The following is a 20,411-nucleotide window of genomic DNA, read 5'->3' as shown; positions in this document are numbered from 1 at the left end:
AAAGAGTCCGATACAGACAGAGGGGACATTTACTCTCATCAAAGTGTTGTAAAGCAAACATGACTAACCCTTTTGGACGCTGCGGAGGAAAAAGAAACACAGGGCCCGGGGCCTTGTATATCTGGCTGCTCCGCTTTTTTGCTCCGGCATCCCGCAGGGCAGCCTGTTTTCTTTCTATACAGTGGGCCGGGCACCGTGGCGTAGGCCGCGAGCGAGGCGAGCGGGTCTGACCCGAGCCCACCGCGCCGCGTTTATTTATGCTGCGTCGTGTGCGGCATCCAGGAATCCCCACCCACCCGTTCACTATGGCCACCCTTATTCCAGTCGCTCACCCACTCACTCACTCACTCAGTATATGTCTCACTCTCTCACTCACTCAGTGCATGTCTCACTCTCTCACTCACTCAGTGTATGTCTTACTCACTCACTTTCTCTCTCACTCATTCACCCGCATCATTGGCGGTCTAAGTTGCATGCTGGATGTGTTGTTGTCTTTTCTTTCTCTCACTCATTTGCTCTCTCTCTCTCTCTCTCTCTCCCCCTCTCTCTCTCTCTCTCTCTCTCTCTCTCTCTCTCTCTCTCTCTCTCTCTCTCTCCCCCTCTCTCGCTCAAACACGCATATATGCACGTTCATACATACAAGCACACGTGCATGCACACACACACACACACACACACACACACACACACACACACACACACACACACACACACACACACACACACACACACACACACACAAACTCTCTCTCGCACCCTCTTAGAGTTGAGTGTGAGCATGTTACTTGCACTCTGTCCACGTAGCAGGAGGTGTTTGCTTGAAGTGCGGCATCTGTTTGCCCATCACAGGGCCACGCTGGAAAACACAGGAAATGGAAGAAAAACATACCAGTGGTGTCATGCAAAGCACAGAAAGACAAAAAATATTGCTATGGTCTCTTTTGAGGGGGGGATTCTCTTATTTCTCCGTCTGTAATTTATAGTATATTGATTACAGTATGTGAGAATGATCAGAATCTTATGATGGAGAAAGAGTTAAATGTAGATTGAGATGACGCCCGGTGCAGAACTGTCACATTTATACATCACATCCTACATCGCTATGAGCTGCTGAAAATTACATACAATTTCTGACTTTGGTGAATGCAAAAGGACCATTATAGATAGTGTAAATCTCTGATCCTTTAGGCCCATAAGCCCATTGGAAACTGTTAAGCACTTTGTGTCACAGTAAAGGTTGGTTTGAGTTTATAAAGTAAAAGCCAAAGTTTACACAGTAAAGCCAAAGCCTACTTTTATTGTGAAACAAAGTGCTTAACAATTGTACATATAGGTCTAAACTCTAAAGGATAGGAGAATTACACTATCTATCCAACCAACTATGATCCAACATGAGTTTAAGAAACTTTTTGGTTTGCTGTTCACCAAAACCTTTCATTATAAAAAAAAGTCCCACCCCATCAAGGTATAGCAAAAAATGAATACAATTTATTACTCCCTACATGTCTCTAAAGACCCTTCAGGCAATACACATTGCTGCCGCTGCTTGCACACTTACTAGGGTGAAAATTATGATCATATCTCACCTGTAGTTGCCTCCACACACTAGCTCCTTGTCAAAAAACAGAATTGATTTCAGAGCACTCTCTCTCTCCCTCTCTCCCTCTCGCATAGCGCTCGATGCTCTGGTCCCAAATTACCTCAAAGAATAATCGTCCCTGTCTGCCAACTAATATCTTTCACTCTGAAGGGGCCGGTCTTTCTAAATTTGAGTATCAAGAAGCACATTATATTACATCCAGGAGATGTTTTTTTTAATCCAAAGTGACTTACACAAGGTACCAGCAAGAACCAGCAACACATACAATATATGTCCATGATAAATACAACATTGGTTGTGGATAAAAAATGGATTTCTTCATTTTCTTGCATTGGACACCTTATTTAGTGTGGAGTCTGGAACATTCTCATTCCAGTTCTTATAAGACCTATGCACACACACACACGCATGCACACGCACATGGACGCATGCACGCACTCACACACCAGGGTTTCCGCTATAAATCTGCAATACAAAGTGGCCGGCCGAGTTTTCATCTTCCGGACATTTTAATAACATGCCGGTCAAATAGGCTATTTCACCGTTCCTAACAACCGGTAGCTTGAACTCTCATTTGCATGACCTGCACAAGACCATTGGCTGTGCACACCAAACCGTATCTCTTTCATTTCGTGAAGTATTCACGAAAAAAGAAACCTTTAATTTTCGTGGTTGGGCAACGAAACGCTGCCTATTCATTTGAATTGCCCGACTGCTGCCTAGCGACCCACTAGTTTGACGCCCTTTCAGTACCGTCACATGGTAATCAAACATTTCAAACAAGCAATTTAGGGTTAGGGTTAGGTTTAGGGTTAAGGTTATGGTTAGGGTTAGGGTTAGGTTTAGGGTTAATTAGGGTTAAGGTTAGGGTTAGGTTTAGGTTTAGGTTTAGGTTTAAGGTTAGGGTTAGGTTCAGGTTTAGGGTCGTATGACATAAGTACCGAAAGGGCGTCGAATTAGTGAGTCCCGAGTGTATCAGCAGTGTTCTGTCAGCACCCCCTCCCCGCCCCTGCAGACGCTTCGGTAGTCATAGCAGCATTGGGGCAATTCAAATGAATAGGCAGTGTTTCGTTGCCCAACCACGAAAAACGGGCAATAACATGAATGCACCACGAAAATCAAAGTTATTTTTTTTGTGAAAACTCCACGAAATGACAGAGATAGGGCTCGCACACGGAGACTGTCCGTCACTCCACGGCAATAGGCCCTACAGCTTTCGGCATCAACTCTTCAATGCTCTCATGATTCCGCAAAGACACGCGCACCTCTCTCTCAGTCACATCACCATCACCCACAGCCTACATAACAAACCGCTAGTGGGAAGACAACGATTACTTACTTACTTACTAAGCGATAATTTAATTTCCCCAAAACCTTTTTTCAAAAAAGGGTTCTATGTTCCACAATGCTTCAAAGTAGACTGCTGCCACATGGCTGTTGCAATTGTGACAGGCTAGGTTTAGGATTTTGGTCAGGGCACAAATTGAAAACTCAGAAACATTGCATTACGACAGGTTAGGTTTAGGGATGGTTTTGGGAAGGGCACAATTTGAAAACTTGGAAACATACAATGCGGGGAACTTAGGACCCTTTTTTCAAAAAAAAGGGTGATATGTTCCCGACTGCTTCCAAGTAGACTGCTGCCGCATGGTTAAGAAAAAGGGTCGCATTTTTTAGAAAAAGGGTACTATGTTCCCCGTTCCCATACAAAGACGGGAACATAGGACCCGAGGAACATTGGACCCAGGGAACATAGGACCCGGGGAGGTACGCTCCCGTTCAACTCCCCTTTGCTACAAGTACAACCAGGGGTGCGTTTCCGCAATGTTAGCTTTGAACTACAGATGTACTTTGTAGTTATCTACTTACTTCAAGGCGAAATCCGTGCATTTCTCGAAACCTTACTATTCCCACAGTAAGCCAAAAGTAGTGCGGCTACTTTCCTGAGTCCACACCGCTACTTACTTTCTTGGCATTGCAGTGCGTGACCAAAGAAGCAACAAGAGATAAGCATGATTGCTGAGTCATGAATCAGCTGTTTCCTCCTAAATTCAGTGCGTGAAGTAGAAAGCAATAGTGTACAACCACCACCAGCACATTTGATTGGATGTCACGACACCGTGACTCCGCTGTTTTCTCCATAACACACCTTGAAATTTCTTTGTGAAAAAACACGGCCGTGGCATTACAATCTGACACCGTCCGCACCAATAATGCAGTATTATCTGCATGCCGATTGGATTTCGTTTCATCCCGAGGTGTAATTTGTAAAATATTTGAACAATAAAGTTGTGGTTACTCCCAGAAAATCGTCTGTTGAAGTGTCATATGCCTAAGAAATTTTCGCGCGGATTTCATTCCATAGCCTAGTGGTATTCACGCTTGCATCCCAATGGGAAAACAGAAGCCACACCGGTTCGAATCCACATGGTTGCAGTGCCACAATTTTGGAAATATCTGGCAGAAATAGATAACTTATGTTGTGCATTACCAACACACACGTGCAGCCAAGGGAAAATGTGTTACACTGTAGGGTCCAAAACACGATTTCACGAGTTGTTGTCAACATGCTGCACACTGGTTTCGAACCCGCGTAGCTCGCGTCTTCCCATTGATAGGCAAGCGTAAATACCCCTAGGCTATGAAATGAAATTCGCGCCAAAAATATTTAAGTACTTGACACGTAAGCCAGCGCATTTCCGGGAGTAACCAATACTTTCTTATCTAAATATTTCACAAATTACACATCGAAATGAGACGCAATTCAATCGGTATACAGCTAAAAGTATATTATTAGTGTGGGATTCATCAGATTCCAAGGATATGACGTTTTTTTTTCACGAACAAATGACATGACGTGAATTTGTGTTCTGAACACTCTCGCAGCTGTATCATCACTTTGTGTGCATGTCGATTGATTTTCATCGCTTTTGCACCACAGGATTAAAAGATATTGACACATTTGTGGTCAAATATGTACTACAAGTTTAGCTAATGGGTGGAGTCACACTCTGAAGTAGACTAGCGCTGTGTGTTACTTGGGGTGGCTGAGGTGATGTCTGGACTCAATGGATCTACTCCAGCTGTACTTCAACTTCACTGTCCAGATACGGATAGGAGGCACCTCACTTTCAAAGTCACCACTACTTCAGAGTGCACATTACTCCAAGCAGTAGTTACTTTGTGTGCTAACGTTCGAGACACAAGAGTTAGCAACTTTTATAGTATTTACTATGCAACATTGCTAACAGACTAGCTACTTCGCACTTTGAGAATCGCACCCCAGAGTTGTATAAAGTAGAAATGCTCTCACAAATCTAATTACACCACTAGTGGTATGATATTACAATTCATGGGGGGGAGGTCAACAAAATAAACAAATGCATGATTAGAATAGTACAAATGTGGGCAATGAATGAATCCTTAATCAATGAAATATTAATGAAATATTTTGTTTCATGAAATTCATTTTTTTCATGATATTCTAATAATGTGGCTTGGCACTGTATGTGCTTGAGGGTGAGAGATAAGCCTACAGTCTGAGACAGAAAGACAAGGAGAGTGGACCGTGAAGAAAGTGATAAAACTCAATCCAAGAATCCAAGCTATGGAATCGAGCCACTAGAGCTCTTCTTGTGCAAGGTTGCAACGGGAGAAAACATAGAAAAGAAGAATCGTTGGTGATGTGGTGAGGACCGCGAACTGATTATTAGAAGCGTGAGTCAACTAATTAGCCTAATCAAGGGAGAAGTCGCGGTTGATCACCGTCAGCTGTAGCGTGTCAGCCAGGGGCGGAGTGGGAAGAGTATTCCCACCGGGAGAATTTTTCCCTTAGCGGCCCTTTTTACCCCTCCACCAACACAAAAAAAACCAACAACAACAACGCGAACAACATGGTTTCCTAACCAAAAAGACAAAAAACACGAAATCTGCAGTCGTAGGTCTACTACATGTGGACATTAGTGTTGTCAAAATATCAACCTGAAGTGGAGAATTGTAGCCTACACTTGATGAAATAGGCCTACACAGCCATCATCACAGTCCAAAGCATTCACCATAGAACATTGCAGGTTAGGCTACATCACGCTACTGTTCCATGAAAATGTGCACTCCACTGTCATTTTGACAGTTTGTAGGCCTATTGAAATATCGTTTAAGGAAGACAGGATGAGCATGCATGGGCACAAAGTTTTGAGTGTGGGGATTTTTAGAAGAGTAGGCTATAGCTTACAAAAAGTCTGTCTATGTGACGGAGGTCATCTTGCACCTGTTCACCCCCCTCGGGGATCGAACGTGCGACCTCGTCAACTACAACGGTTCGGCAATGGGAGACACAGTACGATACCGCTGGGCCAAGAGACTAGTCTCTCGGCCCAACGGCACGAGACTGTATGAAGCTATCGGAGGGAGGTTTACCAACGTTCCACGCCAACTCTGTGCTAGTTAGCCTCCGTTACACTCTCCCCCTTAAACCTCACTCCCATCCCGGGTCATACGGCACCACTGTGACGGAGGTCATCTTGCACCTGTTCACCCCCCTCGGGGATCGAACGTGCGACCTCGTCAACTACAACGGTTCGGCAATGGGAGACACAGTACGATACCGCTGGGCCAAGAGACTAGTCTCTCGGCCCAACGGCACGAGACTGTATGAAGCTATCGGAGGGAGGTTTACCAACGTTCCACGCCAACTCTGTGCTAGTTAGCCTCCGTTACATCTACATTGTGCAATAAACCCACCATGCATCAACTAAGCCAAACCTAGGCTACTTCAAAGCACAACCATAAGTCAACAAAATTAATAACCAAACGGTGTAGGCCTACCTTAAAACGCTGTCTTCGTCGCAGCAAATGTCTTTGTTTCTTGCAATTACATTTTAATCCACAGTTTAGGCTACACACCCAGCACTGCTCACATCAGAATCTTGTGTGGTAATTATTTTGTTCCATTTCTTCAGACATTACATAGGCTACATCCTAAATGTGCCACATATAAATATATGTATGATATAACATTATTTCGACTGTAAGGAGATATAGGCCTACCGTTAGTTCTAACAAACCAATGCCATCAAAACATGTACAACGTGTTTTCCTGCTTAGCTGCAGTTCACCTCCTTACCACTTGGTGGAGTCTGTTCGTAACCCAAGTCAATAACCACAGAACAAGTGAATCTGGAGTGGCAGACTGTAAACTGTAACAGTCATGTGGAAATCGGAAAATAAATCACAACTTACCAATATTTCCATTGCTTGGTAACCAATCTAAATATCACAGGTTCTTGAAATACTGAAAACGAAACTATGTTACTAAGATCTAGTAAACTTCCGCGATCTACGGTGTATGAACATTATCAGTAGAGAAGGGGTGTGGCCAATTTACTGTTTGACACCGTCACTGAGGTATTGCGGTCGGGTAGACGGTATATATAGTGGTGAGTCAACTCTGTCAGAAACAAGAACCGAACTGAAGTGGGTTATTCTTATCCGAAACCCAAATACTCTGGGGCCGACTGAGCGCACAGATGAGACACTTTGGGGCCGGTTGAGAACATAAGACGGCCGGTCTTATATATTTCGCGGCCGCGGCCCACCGGGACAAGTCCCCGATCTCCCGATGGCCACTCCGCGCCTGGTGTCAGCTGATTTGCACGGCAAACTGGAGTGCAGGTGCCTATAATTAGGCTTTGTAGACTAGTTTGACCGTTTGGGAGACAATACTGGAAGCTACAGGCAGACTCTGCTATGCTCTCTGTAACCAAGCCAAGACGACTTTACTGTGGAAATGTGAGTTCTGGAACGCAGCCGGTAAGCGTTTGTTGTATTAATTTCGGAATGTTTAGCGATGGGGTTATGGCGCTGACTTGCGTTCTGCTCGATGCCAGTGTTGGGTGTCTCGCAGTGTTTGCTGATAAAGTAGGCTAATCTCTGTAGCATACCTACCAACCTTGATGAAGCGGCAATTCATGGCGCAACAAATACCTCCAAGTGGGAATGTGGTAGATGCAGCGCAGCATCATGGCAAGTCTGAGGGCCTTTCTAAGAGGCTACTTGAGCTTACATGGCCTGCTACACCAGACCAGTAGGGCCTAGAGGCATCAGGCATGAGGCAAATCGTTTATTTCACCAGAGTCTCATGGTCTTCACAGTAGGCCTAGCCTAGGCCTACTTTGAACTACCATAAGCTACTTTGTAACTCGTATAAGGGGGACTTCCATGGAGGATTTTATTTCACATGCTTAGCACAGATAAAATGCTATGATATGGTAGGCCTATGTCAGAAATCAGGCCTCTAAGTAAGGGTTAACGTTCAGCGAGAAGGTCCCTATCGTGGAATAACAGCACGACAGAGAGAATCTTTAGACCCCGACGCGGATGGATATACTTAAATGATTCACACATGGCGGGGACATTTCTTTAGGCCTATTTAATGTGAAGTCTAGGCTATTATAGTTTTTAATGTCAAAAGATTGTTGCTGCGCAAAACAAAACAGTGCCGTTGTGGAACACCGCTAACAGCTAGGTAGCCAGGACAACAGGTCTAGAGTCAGGATTAGAGACTTGTTGAAAAGTCGCTTTAGCAGTGAAAAGTCTTGTTGCCATTGACAGCGGTCTGTTATAGACCAACCCGTCCGTTATCGAAAAATAACAGACGTGCGAACGTTGGGGAGCCCCGTTGAAATGAATGGAGCATTCGACCGATGACGTCACAACCATATAATAAATTAGCTTTATTCATCACCAGCCAATATGACTGTTGGGCTTGTCTTACTACTCAAACATAGCCTAGCTCATTACATATTTTTAGATGAAGTTCAACTTCTAAAATATTTATGAAATTTATTTTATCTTTTTTTCTGTGAAGATTGCTTCTTTGGGCCAGTTCAAATGGTGAGATGCAGAGAGGTGGAGGGCCGGTCAAAGGTAGCCCAGGCTAGGTCAAAGGGGCCTGGCGGGCCGCATCCGGCCCCTGGGCCTTAGTTTGGGGACCCCTGCCGTAGACACATGACAAACATGCATTAAGTCACAGTGCATCTTTAAAGCCCTGTCTATACTACAGTATGTAGGATTGTGGCCAGAGTAGGTATTGCAACTATGCTGCTCACTGAAACTGTGCTGCCTGTTGTCAAATATGATCTTTTCATGAATACTTACTATAAAGTGATATTTACTATTATGACCAAAGTACAGCAAGTTTTGCAGCTAAAAAAATCCTATTTTTGTAGATTCAAAATGGTGGAAATCATGTATGAAAACTGCTATTTTCCCAGTCATAATGAATACTTAGAATTTGATGGTGGTGGTAACTATTCATGAAAGGTAACATTTGTGAAGGAGCACGGTGAATTCTGTAAATAAACTTAAAGGTGCACTGTGTAATATTTAAGATATACAAGGTTGCCAGGTATTAATGGTGTGTCTAGAAAAAAAGTTTGTGCACTTCAAATTGTTTGTACACTTCAAATGATATCTTTTATATTCTTGTTTGCTCATAAACGAATGTGAATCAGGCCTACAACCATTTTAGTACACAAAGACAGTGGTTACAATACAAGGCCTATCAGTTTGCAAACGGAAAGGGAAAGGTCTTGCCAGGCCAATTATTGTGTGGGTACTCAAAGCAAGATGATAATGGAGATGATGATGACCTGCAGCTATCCATTTGTCACAGAACTCATTGGTGCGATTTTTTCAAACACACACACACACACACACACACACACACACACACACACACACGATTGGCTGTTTATCTAGCCTACATTTCGAGGACGTAGCTGTGTACGGCCAAGAAGAGAAAGTAGATTTTGGATAGACGGGATTGGGCTATTATAAATTTCAAACGGACACTTTGACCGGTGACATTTTGTTTTCCGGACATTAAATTTTTTCCGGCCAATGACCGGTAATTACCGGACAACGGAATGTCTCACACACACACACACACACACACACACAAATTACAGTGAATAACATTATGAATACCCCCTGGGTAAATGTGTGTCTGCACCATACTATAAAAATAAACCCTTGCCATCATCCTCCTATTTTTTTTTTTAAATTGTAAGTATTGTGTGAAGAAAGTAAATCGTGGACAGTACTAGCCTATGTCTCATATTTGCATACCGCCAAGAACCTGATAAGACTCTTGAGCACAGAGTGCAACATATAGAATACAGTACAGCCTGAAAAGCTATTGCAAATGAAATCAAGGCTTCTAGAATTACTGTCCTGACCCAGACCATCTGTCTTGACCCCGTAACCTCACAGCAATTCCTGTAAAGAAGGGAAGGCAGGCATGCTACCAAAATAAAAGCCAGACTATTAATTCAGTCACAAGTGTATTGAGGATTTGAGGTGTTAGGAATAAAGCCTCCTGACGTTCTACACTGAGCTGTGCTTCCTGGCTTCCATTATGCGTACCGTACACACACTCTCTCTTTCTCTCTCTCTCTCTCTCTCTCTCTCTCTCTCTCTCTCTCTCTCTCTCTCTCTCTCTCTCTCTCTCCCCTGACTGACCGAGGGGAACTGCGGCAGCTCAGAGGGTCATGGGCCAGCCAATGGCTACTTTCCCTAATTATGGCCGGTAGAAAAGTTGTGCGTATGGCAGTGTAACAGGTTGGACTGTTCGAGGTGGGAGCAATGACTGGGCCGGGACCATAGGGGAGCTGTGGCGCTGAGGGATAGGATGTGCACGATCAGAAATGGTGGCTTCCTTTAAAAACAGGAAGTTGGAGGTATTGGGCCTCTTTGGTCTCCATTGTGAAGGGGTTAAGGTTGGTGGTGTGCAGCTTTATTTGCTTTTGAGTGTCTGTGTCGTGTGAAAGATATTGAGTGTGTTTGTGTTGAGACTGTTAAACTTACCTGGTTAAGTTACCTTGGTGACTCACCTGACTCTCCTGTAGCTGGGTTCCGTTGGTGTTGTGTGAGTGCATGAGTGCAGTCTTAATGTGTGATTGAAGGTTTGTGTGTGTGTGTGTTTGATTCATTCTGTTTTGTTTGTCTCAGACAGGGTGGCCAACCTGTGCGGGACACTGTGCGCCACCAATTACTCTAGCCAGCGGCCCAGTGAGATAGTTGTTATTGGTAATGTGTGTGTTGATTTTATGCTTTTAGATATTATGTGTTAAACTTTAATAAAGATAATTATATTTAAAACATAGTCTATTTAATTAGTTGGGTTTTAAGCTTGTGCATCGTGGGCCACTGGCTGGGGTGAGGGGTTAGCTGCTCACCACAGTCTTATTTATTTAATGTTTGTTGGGGTTTTACTCTTAACAGTTTGCAGTGCCTTTAACCCTTTGCATGCTGATATATTGTGTGTCTTTAGTCATAGGATTTGTAGTGGTTATAGTATTGTAGTGTTTCCTGTTTGCATTGATACCCCTGTAGGTGAGCAGCTATTCCTCCGATCCTCCCATTTGTCTTCTGTGTCCCTTGTTTCAATAAACCCCCATATACATTTGATTTGTGTCTTTGGTCTTCTGTGGTGTCCACGACTTACTGGTGTCTGAACTTGTTACATCTTTGGCGTAGTCTGCAGCACCAGTAATTTTTTAAAAAGTCGTACACCATTGAAGATGTCTCAAAACGAAAATGAGGGAGTGGGGAGACCCAGAGCTTTGTCTATGCCATCTTTCTTTCCATACATGATGCCTTGTTCTAGATTCTCAGGGGGGAGAGGGGCAAATGACATTTCTTTTAAACAATGGAAAAGTGATTTGGAAATGTGGTTTCGAATGTGTGCTGTACCAGAAGAAAACCAAACTGATTGGGTTATTAACTGCTTAGATGGGGAAGCAAAGCGGGAGATAGCCATTTTACCTGACACTGACAAAGACACAGTAGCTAAAGTTTTCAAAAAGCTTAAAGATTTGTATGCTAGCCCTGCCTCTGCCTCAGTCACTCGCTCGCTCTTTTTCAATTGTAGGCAACACTCTGAAGAGGGTGTGAGAGGCTTTGCGCTCCGCCTACAGGAGTGTTGGCAAAAAATGATGGTGAAGGACGCTGCCAATATCCTGAACCCAGAGGTGCTGATGCGAGACCAGTTCATCTCTGGACTTTCGGATGAAGGGCTGAAGAGGGACCTGAGGCTAAAGGTAACATTGAATAATGACCTTAAATTTTCAGACGTGAAGACTGAGGCAGTGCTGCGTGCCGGGTTGGAGGAAGAGGGCCATGCCTATTGTGGAGCAGTGAGGAATGCCACACAAAAGCAACCTTGGGAGGACGATCTTAAGAAACTGAAAGTGGAACTGAAAGCAGAGCTGTCAAAGGAAGTCGAAGTCCAAGTGAACAATCTCTCCCAGACCCTCCTGCAGGGTATTAGAGAAGAGTTCCAGAAATCAAGACAGCAGGGGAGTTCCCAGAGCAATGGCTCGCTGCAGGCCCCCCAAAGGTCACGGAGCTATTCCCCAGCCCCGAGACACCAACGGGCAGGTCGACAGCCAAGGCCCCGTGAGTATGATAAACAAGGGCGCCCCATATGCTTTAACTGTGGAGCCCCTGGTCACATCGCCCGCAATTGCCCTAAGCAGAACCCACAGCCCACTTTAAACTAGTGCCCCCTGCTGTTGAGGATCAAACGGTAGGCCCACTTGTAAATGATCCACTACATGCACCTCCTAGGTCACAGGAAAAGTCATGCCCCACCCCTCACCAAGTAGTGTCTGCAGTAAACCCTACACATCTCAAACCAGTCTCTCATTCTGCTGTCACCCCTCCACCAACAAACCAGTCCCCCTCGACACTGCCCATGGCAAAACCTGACCCACCCCATACAAGTTCCCTGTCATTGCATGTAGCTAACTCCACAGCTGAAAATGCCCCTTCAAGCACAAGTCTGCCCTCTTGTGATCTTGTTGGGGAATGCCCCATGATACAGGTGTCCATGGATGGAGTTGCTGTCTCGTGCCTGCTGGATACTGGCTCCCAAGTATCCATGATGCGTCAGGACTGGTTTGAAGAGCATTTCGGAAAGAATGGTCAACGGCTAAAGGATCCAACCTCCTGGCTAAAGCTGAGAGCAGCCAATGGCAAAGAAATACCATATCTGGGGTATGTAACGCTTCAGGTGGACGTTGCTGGTGTAAGCCTAGAGAATGTGGGAGTAATCGTAGTCAAAAATTCATGTCTGACAGTGTCTGCACTAGTGGGGATGAATATCATCAAAGAAGTTTGGCAGATCTTGTTCCAGAACAGTGCCCCCTGTGATGTCAAAAGGCAACCACCATTGAACACCTTTGGAAAAGTCATGTGGCAGAAAGCTATGCACATCTGCCAAAAAGAACACCGCTTCACCTCACCAGAGGGGTTCGTGGGCTATGCCCGTCTGGCCAGTCGACGCCCTGTAACAGTTCCAGGTAATCGTGAGGTGCTCTTGAACTGTAAAGCTCGAAAAGGACCTTGTGGTCGAAGTTACGAAGCTCTCATGGAGCCGCTGCCCACCAGAGACGGACTGCTGGTGGCTCGCTCCCTGGTGAATGTGAACAATGGTCAAATGCAGGTGCGTGTCCGAAATATCAGTAATACACAAATGACCTTGTACCCATACCAAAGATTGGGAGAATTGGTGACATTAAATGTGTGTGAAGTGTTTGATGACTGTCCTGACTTGCAGTTGGTCCCCAATGAAGCCAGTGGGGTGCCAGTAAATGCAGTGGAAGCAGGTAGTGTGAACGCCAACCCACCACCTCAATTTGACCTAGAAGGGGTGCAATTGTCAGCTGAGCAAAAAGAAAAACTGGCCACACTGTTGACTACACATCAGTCTGTCTTTTCACAGCATGAGGAGGACTATGGCTGCACAGAGACCATCCTACATGAGATACCAACAGGGGATGCAGCCCCAATCAGACAGAGATATCGACAGATCCCTCCAAATCTGTACGGTGAGGTCAAGGCTTTGATTAAACGAATGTTGGATGCAGACATAATCAAACCCAGCTCAAGTCCATGGTCCTCTCCTATAGTCCTAGTACGGAAAAAGGATGGCTCCATTCGGTTTTGTGTAGACTATAGGCAGCTGAACCAAGTAACCCGAAAAGACTCATACCCCCTACCCCGGGTGGAAGAAGCATTAGCCAGCTTAAAGAAGGCCCGCTGGTACTCGACCCTTGATCTTGCGTCAGGTTACTGGCAAGTCAAAATGCACCAAAAAGATATGGACAAAACGGCTTTCACCACTCCTATGGGGCTATTTGAGTTCCAACGAATGCCATTCGGACTGTGCAATGCACCGGCAAGCTTCCAACGCCTGATGGAGAGCTGCTTGGGAGATCAAAACTATCAATCATTGTTGATTTACCTTGATGATGTGATTGTTTTTGCCCCAGACTTTAATAGCCACCTTGATCGCCTTGATTTTGTCTTCTCTCGCCTCTCCCAGCAGGGTCTAAAGTTGAAACCAGACAAATGCAAGCTCCTCCGAAGCAGTGTCCAGTATCTGGGTCACGTGGTATCTGATGCTGGAATAGCTCCAGACCCTGACAAGGTGGTGGCTGTTCAGGAATGGAAGGTACCAAAGTCCACAACAGAGTTGCGAGCCTTCCTTGGCCTGGCTGGGTACTACCGCAGATTTGTTAAGGGGTTCTCACAAACAGCAGCACCACTGCATAAGCTACTGGAAGGGCACCCCACCAAGAAACCTAAGGCCAAAGCATCATGCCCCCCATGGAATTGGTCAGATGATTGTGAAGCAGCCTTTGAATCCCTAAAACAAGGCCTTGTGCAGGCACCACTCCTGGCATTTGCCGATTTCACATTACCCTTCCTGCTTTATACAGATGCAAGCCACAAAGGCTTAGGGGCTGTGCTCTCTCAAAAACAAGATGGACAGGAGAAGGTTATTGCTTATGCCAGTAGGGGTCTCCAGGGTGCAGAACGCAATGATGCGAATTATAGCTCTTTCAAATTGGAACTACTGGCTCTTAAGTGGGCAATCACTGAAAAGTTCCACGAGTACCTCCTTGGATCAGATTTCACTGTATACACTGACAACAATCCCCTTGCACATCTGGCCACAGCACGATTAGGGGCAGTGGAGCAACGGTGGGTGGCTCGGCTGGCCAGCTACAGATTCCAGGTCAAGCACCGCTCTGGCAAGTCAAATGTAAATGCTGATGTTCTGTCCCGTTACCCAGTAGGTGCTGCAGTGGTGCCAGAGGAAGACGATGGCATGGAAGTCCCCGGGTTCGAAGAGGTGACCGTTGAAGTGGTGCAAGCTTGCCTCTCAGGGTCCTGCTCAGCAGCCTCTACAGGACCAGTGTCAGACCAGCCACCACCCTCTGGGGGCTCCAGAATAGGACAAGACTGGACAATGGAGAGGTGGGCAGAAATACAACAGCAAGATCCTGTAATCTCACGTGTATTGCATGTTTTCCAGACAAAGAGGCCTTTGCGGCGGGAGGAGCGAGAACGAGAGACCCCCAACGTGCTGAGGCTGTTGAAAGAGATGCCCCGTCTGCGGCTTCGAGAAGGAGTGCTGTATCGGTGCATTCAAGATCCAAACACCAACATGCTGCGCTACCAGCTCATTCTCCCTCAAAGTCTCCAGAGGGAGGCATTCACCTGTTGCCATGACAAGATGGGACATTTTGGAACTGAAAAGACTCTGAAAACATTGCAGATAAACTACTATTGGGCACACATGGCTGCCGATGTCCAGAAATGGTACTCAGAATGCCCGCCATGCATCCTTAGGAAAAGACCTGGCACGTCAGCTGTTGGCTTGACCCCTATTGCTGCCTCCTACCCTCTCGAACTGGTCACCATGGACTTTCTGTCCCTCGAAGCAGCAGTGGGGGGCTTTCAAAACATCATGGTGCTGACTGACCACTTCACCAAGTTTGCCTGGGCAGCAGCCACCCGAGACCAAACAGCAGTCACCACAGTGAGGGTCATGTGGCAGCAGGTCATACAGTACTTTGGCTGTCCGTCCCGGTTCCACTCAGACCAGGGTCCAAATTTTGAGGCAGCAGTGGTGAAGCAGCTCTGTGAACTATACGGCTGTAAGAAGAGTCATACCACTCCTTACCATCCAGAGGGTAACGGCCTCACAGAACGTTTCAACCGGACCCTACTTGGAATGCTGGGAACTCTGGTGGATGAGAAGAAACAAAGGTGGGCCGACTACTTACCTGAAATGCTGCATGCCTATAATAACACTGTCCATAGCTCCACAGGGTATACCCCATCCTACCTCATGTTCGGCCGGCATGTCAGGACCCCCCTGGATGTGATGCTGGGGCACCCTGTGGATGAACAGAGTACCGTGGAGGAGTGGGTGAGAAGACACCATGAGCGCCTACACTACGCCTACCGGAGAGCGGGTGAGTTGACTGGCGGGGCAGGGCAGCATCAAAAGAAACAACACGACAATCAGGGTCTCCTTGGACCTTTAATGGTGGGAGAACGGGTGTTGGTTCGTAATGTTGGTCCTAAGGGACATGGCAAACTTGCAAATTTTTGGAGTAATATGCCCTACGTGGTGATTAAACAACCAAACCTTGACATACCTGTTTATGTTGTTAAGCCTGAAAAGGGGAGTGGGAAAGAAAGGGTTTTGCATAGGAAGTTGCTTCGGCCTTGTCCTCTGTCTTTACAGGCCCCTGGGGAAGAAACGGCGACGGCAGCAGATGGACCTGGACCCTCAACCCAAGCTGCAGACGTGGCTAGGCCCCCAACTCCTTGGCTGTTCCCACCAACCTGGTTCCTACCACCACTGACGACCTGCACTCCCGCTGCACGTCCGTCCACAGAGGACGGGGCTGCCTCTGACGCTGAGGGGCCACGTCGGTCACTCCGTGCCACCAAAGGTGTCCCGCCAGAACGATACCGGGATGCTTGAGGTCAGCCCGAGGACGGGCTGCGTGAAAGCGGAGGGGGGTGTAACAGGTTGGACTGTTCGGGGTGGGTGCAATGACTGGGCCGGGACCATAGGGGAGCTGTGGCGCTGAGGGATAGGAAGTGCCCGGTCAGAAATGATGGCTTCCTTTAAAAACAGGAAGTTGGAGGTGCCGGGCCTCTTTGGTCTCCATTGTGAAGGGGGTAAGGTTGGTGGCGTGCAGCTTTATTTTCTTTTGAGTGCCTGTGTTGTGTGAAAGATATTGAGTGTTTATGTGTTGAGACTGTGTAACTTACCTGGTTAACTTACCTTGGTGACTCACCTGACTCTCCTGTAGCTGGGTTCCGTTGGTGTTGTGTGAGTGCATGAGTGCAGTCTTAATGTGTGATTGAAGGTTTGTGTGTGTGTGTGTTTGATTCATTCTGTTTTGTTTGTCTCAGACAGGGTGGCCAACCTGTGCTGGGACACTGTGCGCCACCAATTACTCTAGCCAGCGGCCCAGTGAGATAGTTGTTATTGGTAATGTGTGTGTTGATTTTATGCTTTTAGATATTATGTGTTAAACTTTAATAAAGATAATTATATTTAAAACATAGTCTATTTAATTAGTTGGGTTTTAAGCTTGTGCATCGTGGGCCACTGGCTGGGGTGAGGGGTTAGCTGCTCACCACAGTCTTATTTATTTAATGTTTGTTGGGGTTTTACTCTTAACAGTTTGCAGTGCCTTTAACCCTTTGCATGCTGATATATTGTGTGTCTTTAGTCATAGGATTTGTAGTGGTTATAGTATTGTAGTGTTTCCTGTTTGCATTGATACCCCTGTAGGTGAGCAGCTATTCCTCCGATCCTCCCATTTGTCTTCTGTGTCCCTTGTTTCAATAAACCCCCATATACATTTGATTTGTGTCTTTGGTCTTCTGTGGTGTCCACGACTTACTGGTGTCTGAACTTGTTACAGCAGCAATTCCTACACCCCTTCCCCCTCCCTCTCCCCTTCCCTCTCCCTGTCTCTTCGGCCTCTCCCGTGGGCAGGCGTTCAAAGTCCTGTTATGGAAATCTTTAATGCTTAATACATCGATTAACATTAACAGCTCTCGGGCAGAGCTGTTTCAACAATTCCATTATTATTTGATATCTCTCTCCGCAGAGCAATGATGGGTGGCATAATGAAAGGTGGATCTCTATTTCAACCTTGAAGGGGTTGGGCCGCCTGCCAGTAATGAAGACATATTAAACCTTAATGTAGCTTAATGTAGCAGGTGTCATATATATAATCTAGGGAAGCTCTTTCTAAAGCATTATATTCATCGCTACTACCTTAAAAGGCACTAAATCTTGTGTGGGCTAAAGTTAAGCTAAGCCAGCGCTGCTATGATTCCTCCCTCATCAATCGATGGAAAAAATTGTTAACACACCTTAACTGGGATCCATTAGGCCGTCCCTGGACAATAAATACGGCAGTACAGGGCCGGCGAGGAGTGCAAACGGCCCGCTGCACTCAGGTTAATGACCAAAAGTTGAACAAGTGACCACTTCATCTGCAAGGACACCAGATCCAACCACACCACCCATACCCGCCCCCCATCACTATCCCCAGGGAAGCCGACCGACACAGGAGGACAAAGGGGTGAGTTGTCCCGGCCCCTGAGAGAGGGGGGTGGGGGCAAAATTGAGTCCTCATTACATACTGGGTGGGACGGGGGGCCCTTACACATGACTTTGTCCTGGGCCTGGACAAAGTTGTCAGCGGCCCTGCCTGCCCCCCCCATTCTCCTTCCTCCCACTCACTCACTCCACCATTGGCTGATGGGGAGGCTAGACAGGAACGTCGGGCTGGCGCAATGATGATAATGATGATGGCGTGTGGAGTAGAGGGGTGAGGGGGGGTTAGAGAGAGAGAGAGAGAGAGTGGAGTGGAGTGTTGTGGAGTGGAGTGGAGTAGAGTGCTTATAGCTGCCATGGCGATGGCAGGGGATGGTCTGAATCATCACTTCCTGCGTGAGGAGGGGCTGAGAAGATGGCGAGGCACTGAGAAGACTAAGGGAACAGGACGTTCGTCTCAGCAGGGGTGTACAGGGGTCTGCCAAAGGTACCGTGCTGCAGCAAGGGGACCCTTGTCCTTAAAGGGGTATGCCACTATTTTGGGGCTTAATACAGTTAAAATCGTTGGCTGGGGTTTATAAAGGTGGTAAAGTGTCTTATTTTTCATGTAAGCCGTTGTCTTGCTTTAAGACAAGTTAAAAGAGGGAATATGTCGCTAAGCTAGTGAAAGTCAATGTATCCATGTAGCATTGTAGCATGCTACACGGATCCATTGACTTTCACTAGCTTAGCGACATATTCCCTCTTTTAACCTGTCTTAAAGCAAGACAACGCTTAACATGAAAAATAAGACACTTTACCACCTTTATAAACCCTGGCCAATGATTTTAACTGTATTAAGCCCCAAAATAGTGGCATACCCCTTTAATAATAGTTCAGTGTGTGTATTAGACCTGCTATGGCTGTGCGGGTTGTATCATCACATGCAAAAGGGCAGTGGTTCCCAAACTGTGGGCCAGGACCCCTATGGGGGTCGCAGAGGTACTGAGGAGGGATCGTGGATAGAAGGGACATTGCATAAAAAATGGGACATCAACAGGTTAGCAACTAACAGCTAACATGACTCCATAATTTGGTTAGTAACAGTATTCACTTGTATGGTCAATAGATGTATTTGCTGTCCCGTGGATTTCTAGTAATGTTAGACAAATTATGAATGGAAAATCTAGCAATAATATTAATGGACAAAAACTATTCTTAAAGGGGTATGCCATTATTTTGGGGCTTAATACAGTTAAAATCGTTGACCAGGGTTTATAAAGTGTCTTATTTTTCATGTAAGCCGCTGTCTTGCTTTAAGACAAGTCAAAAGAGGTAGCATGTCGCTAAGCTAGTGAAAGTCAATGGATCCGTGTAGCATGGATCCATTGACTTTCACTAGCTTAGCGACATACTGCCAACTATTTTAACTGTACTAAGCCCGAAAATAGTGGCATAGCCCTTTAAGTCTAAAAGGGGGTCCCCGCTGAAAAAGTTTGGGAACCACTGCATTAACGTGGGCTTTTACATCCATGTACATCAGCACTTCTTCTGACTTTGTGTGGTGTGGCGAAGGAGAAGGGGGTGGACAAGAATTACACAGGGGATTGAAAAACTGCACAGTGGTCCCACAGTGGACTATGGTTGGGATGGGGGCCCATAATTTAGATCTTTCAGGGGGTTCACAATATCTAATAAGGTCCCTGTTATGTAGAGAGAGTTGGCTTGGACAAGGTATTCAAGATGGAAGTGTCCTGAAATGTCCCACTAACTCTTGTAACTTCTTGGAAAAAGTCACTGATATTTGAGCAGTCAGACAGTTAATGCACTTAATGCACACCGTACCTCAGTGGTATGCTGTAATAGTCATTGAAAAGTTAGCTACCATAGTGCTACAGTACTATGACATAACACAGGGCCTTTAGTAATGCACTACGACTCGGTCATTGCCATTTTGGTTACAGCAAATTTATCTTAAGGGGTTAAACTGACTCCCACAGACTTAAGGAGTTATATCCCTCCACAATCTCAATGAAATCCGAAATATGACTGCACAACAATGGCCTTTCAAGGGTTTAAAATTACACTTGGGGAGTTAAAACAAGCAATTATAATCACTTAAACTAATTCTGATCCAATTCCGCTCCATGTTTGCTGTGCAGGGATGATATATTTTTATTTAGCAAGTCCCAAAGGCAATATAGTCTTGCGTAGTTGGGGAAAAAAAGCCACAAGCCTGCATCCAACCACTCCCATCTTAGTGCATTTGTCTTCAGCATCTGTGTCTGTCTATGCCACTGATTGTCTGGATACAAGTACCATGCTTTCAGAGAAAAAAAACGGGCCGATATATTGATCAGTCCAGCATTTTTTCTTTTTTGCATG

The 20,411-nt window shown here is 45.9% G+C and overlaps 1 protein-coding gene across 1 annotated transcript in view; it reads right to left on the bottom strand.

Annotated features, from left to right (window-relative positions):
* Window positions 1-785: 785 nt before the first annotated feature.
* The window catches only part of gpat3 (glycerol-3-phosphate acyltransferase 3), a 71,238-nt gene continuing 51,612 nt past the window's right edge, over window positions 786-20,411 (bottom strand). Inside the window, exon 15 of the mRNA XM_063210025.1 lies at window positions 786-856. The gene's annotated coding sequence lies outside the window, so the exon portion shown is untranslated. The remainder of the gene's footprint in view (window positions 857-20,411) is intronic.

Source organism: Engraulis encrasicolus, chromosome 11 (genome assembly GCF_034702125.1).
Source record: "Engraulis encrasicolus isolate BLACKSEA-1 chromosome 11, IST_EnEncr_1.0, whole genome shotgun sequence".
Lineage (NCBI taxonomy): Eukaryota > Metazoa > Chordata > Actinopteri > Clupeiformes > Engraulidae > Engraulis > Engraulis encrasicolus.
The sequence above is the reverse complement of the archived record's forward strand: the minus strand, read 5'-3'. Positions and strand labels throughout refer to the sequence as shown.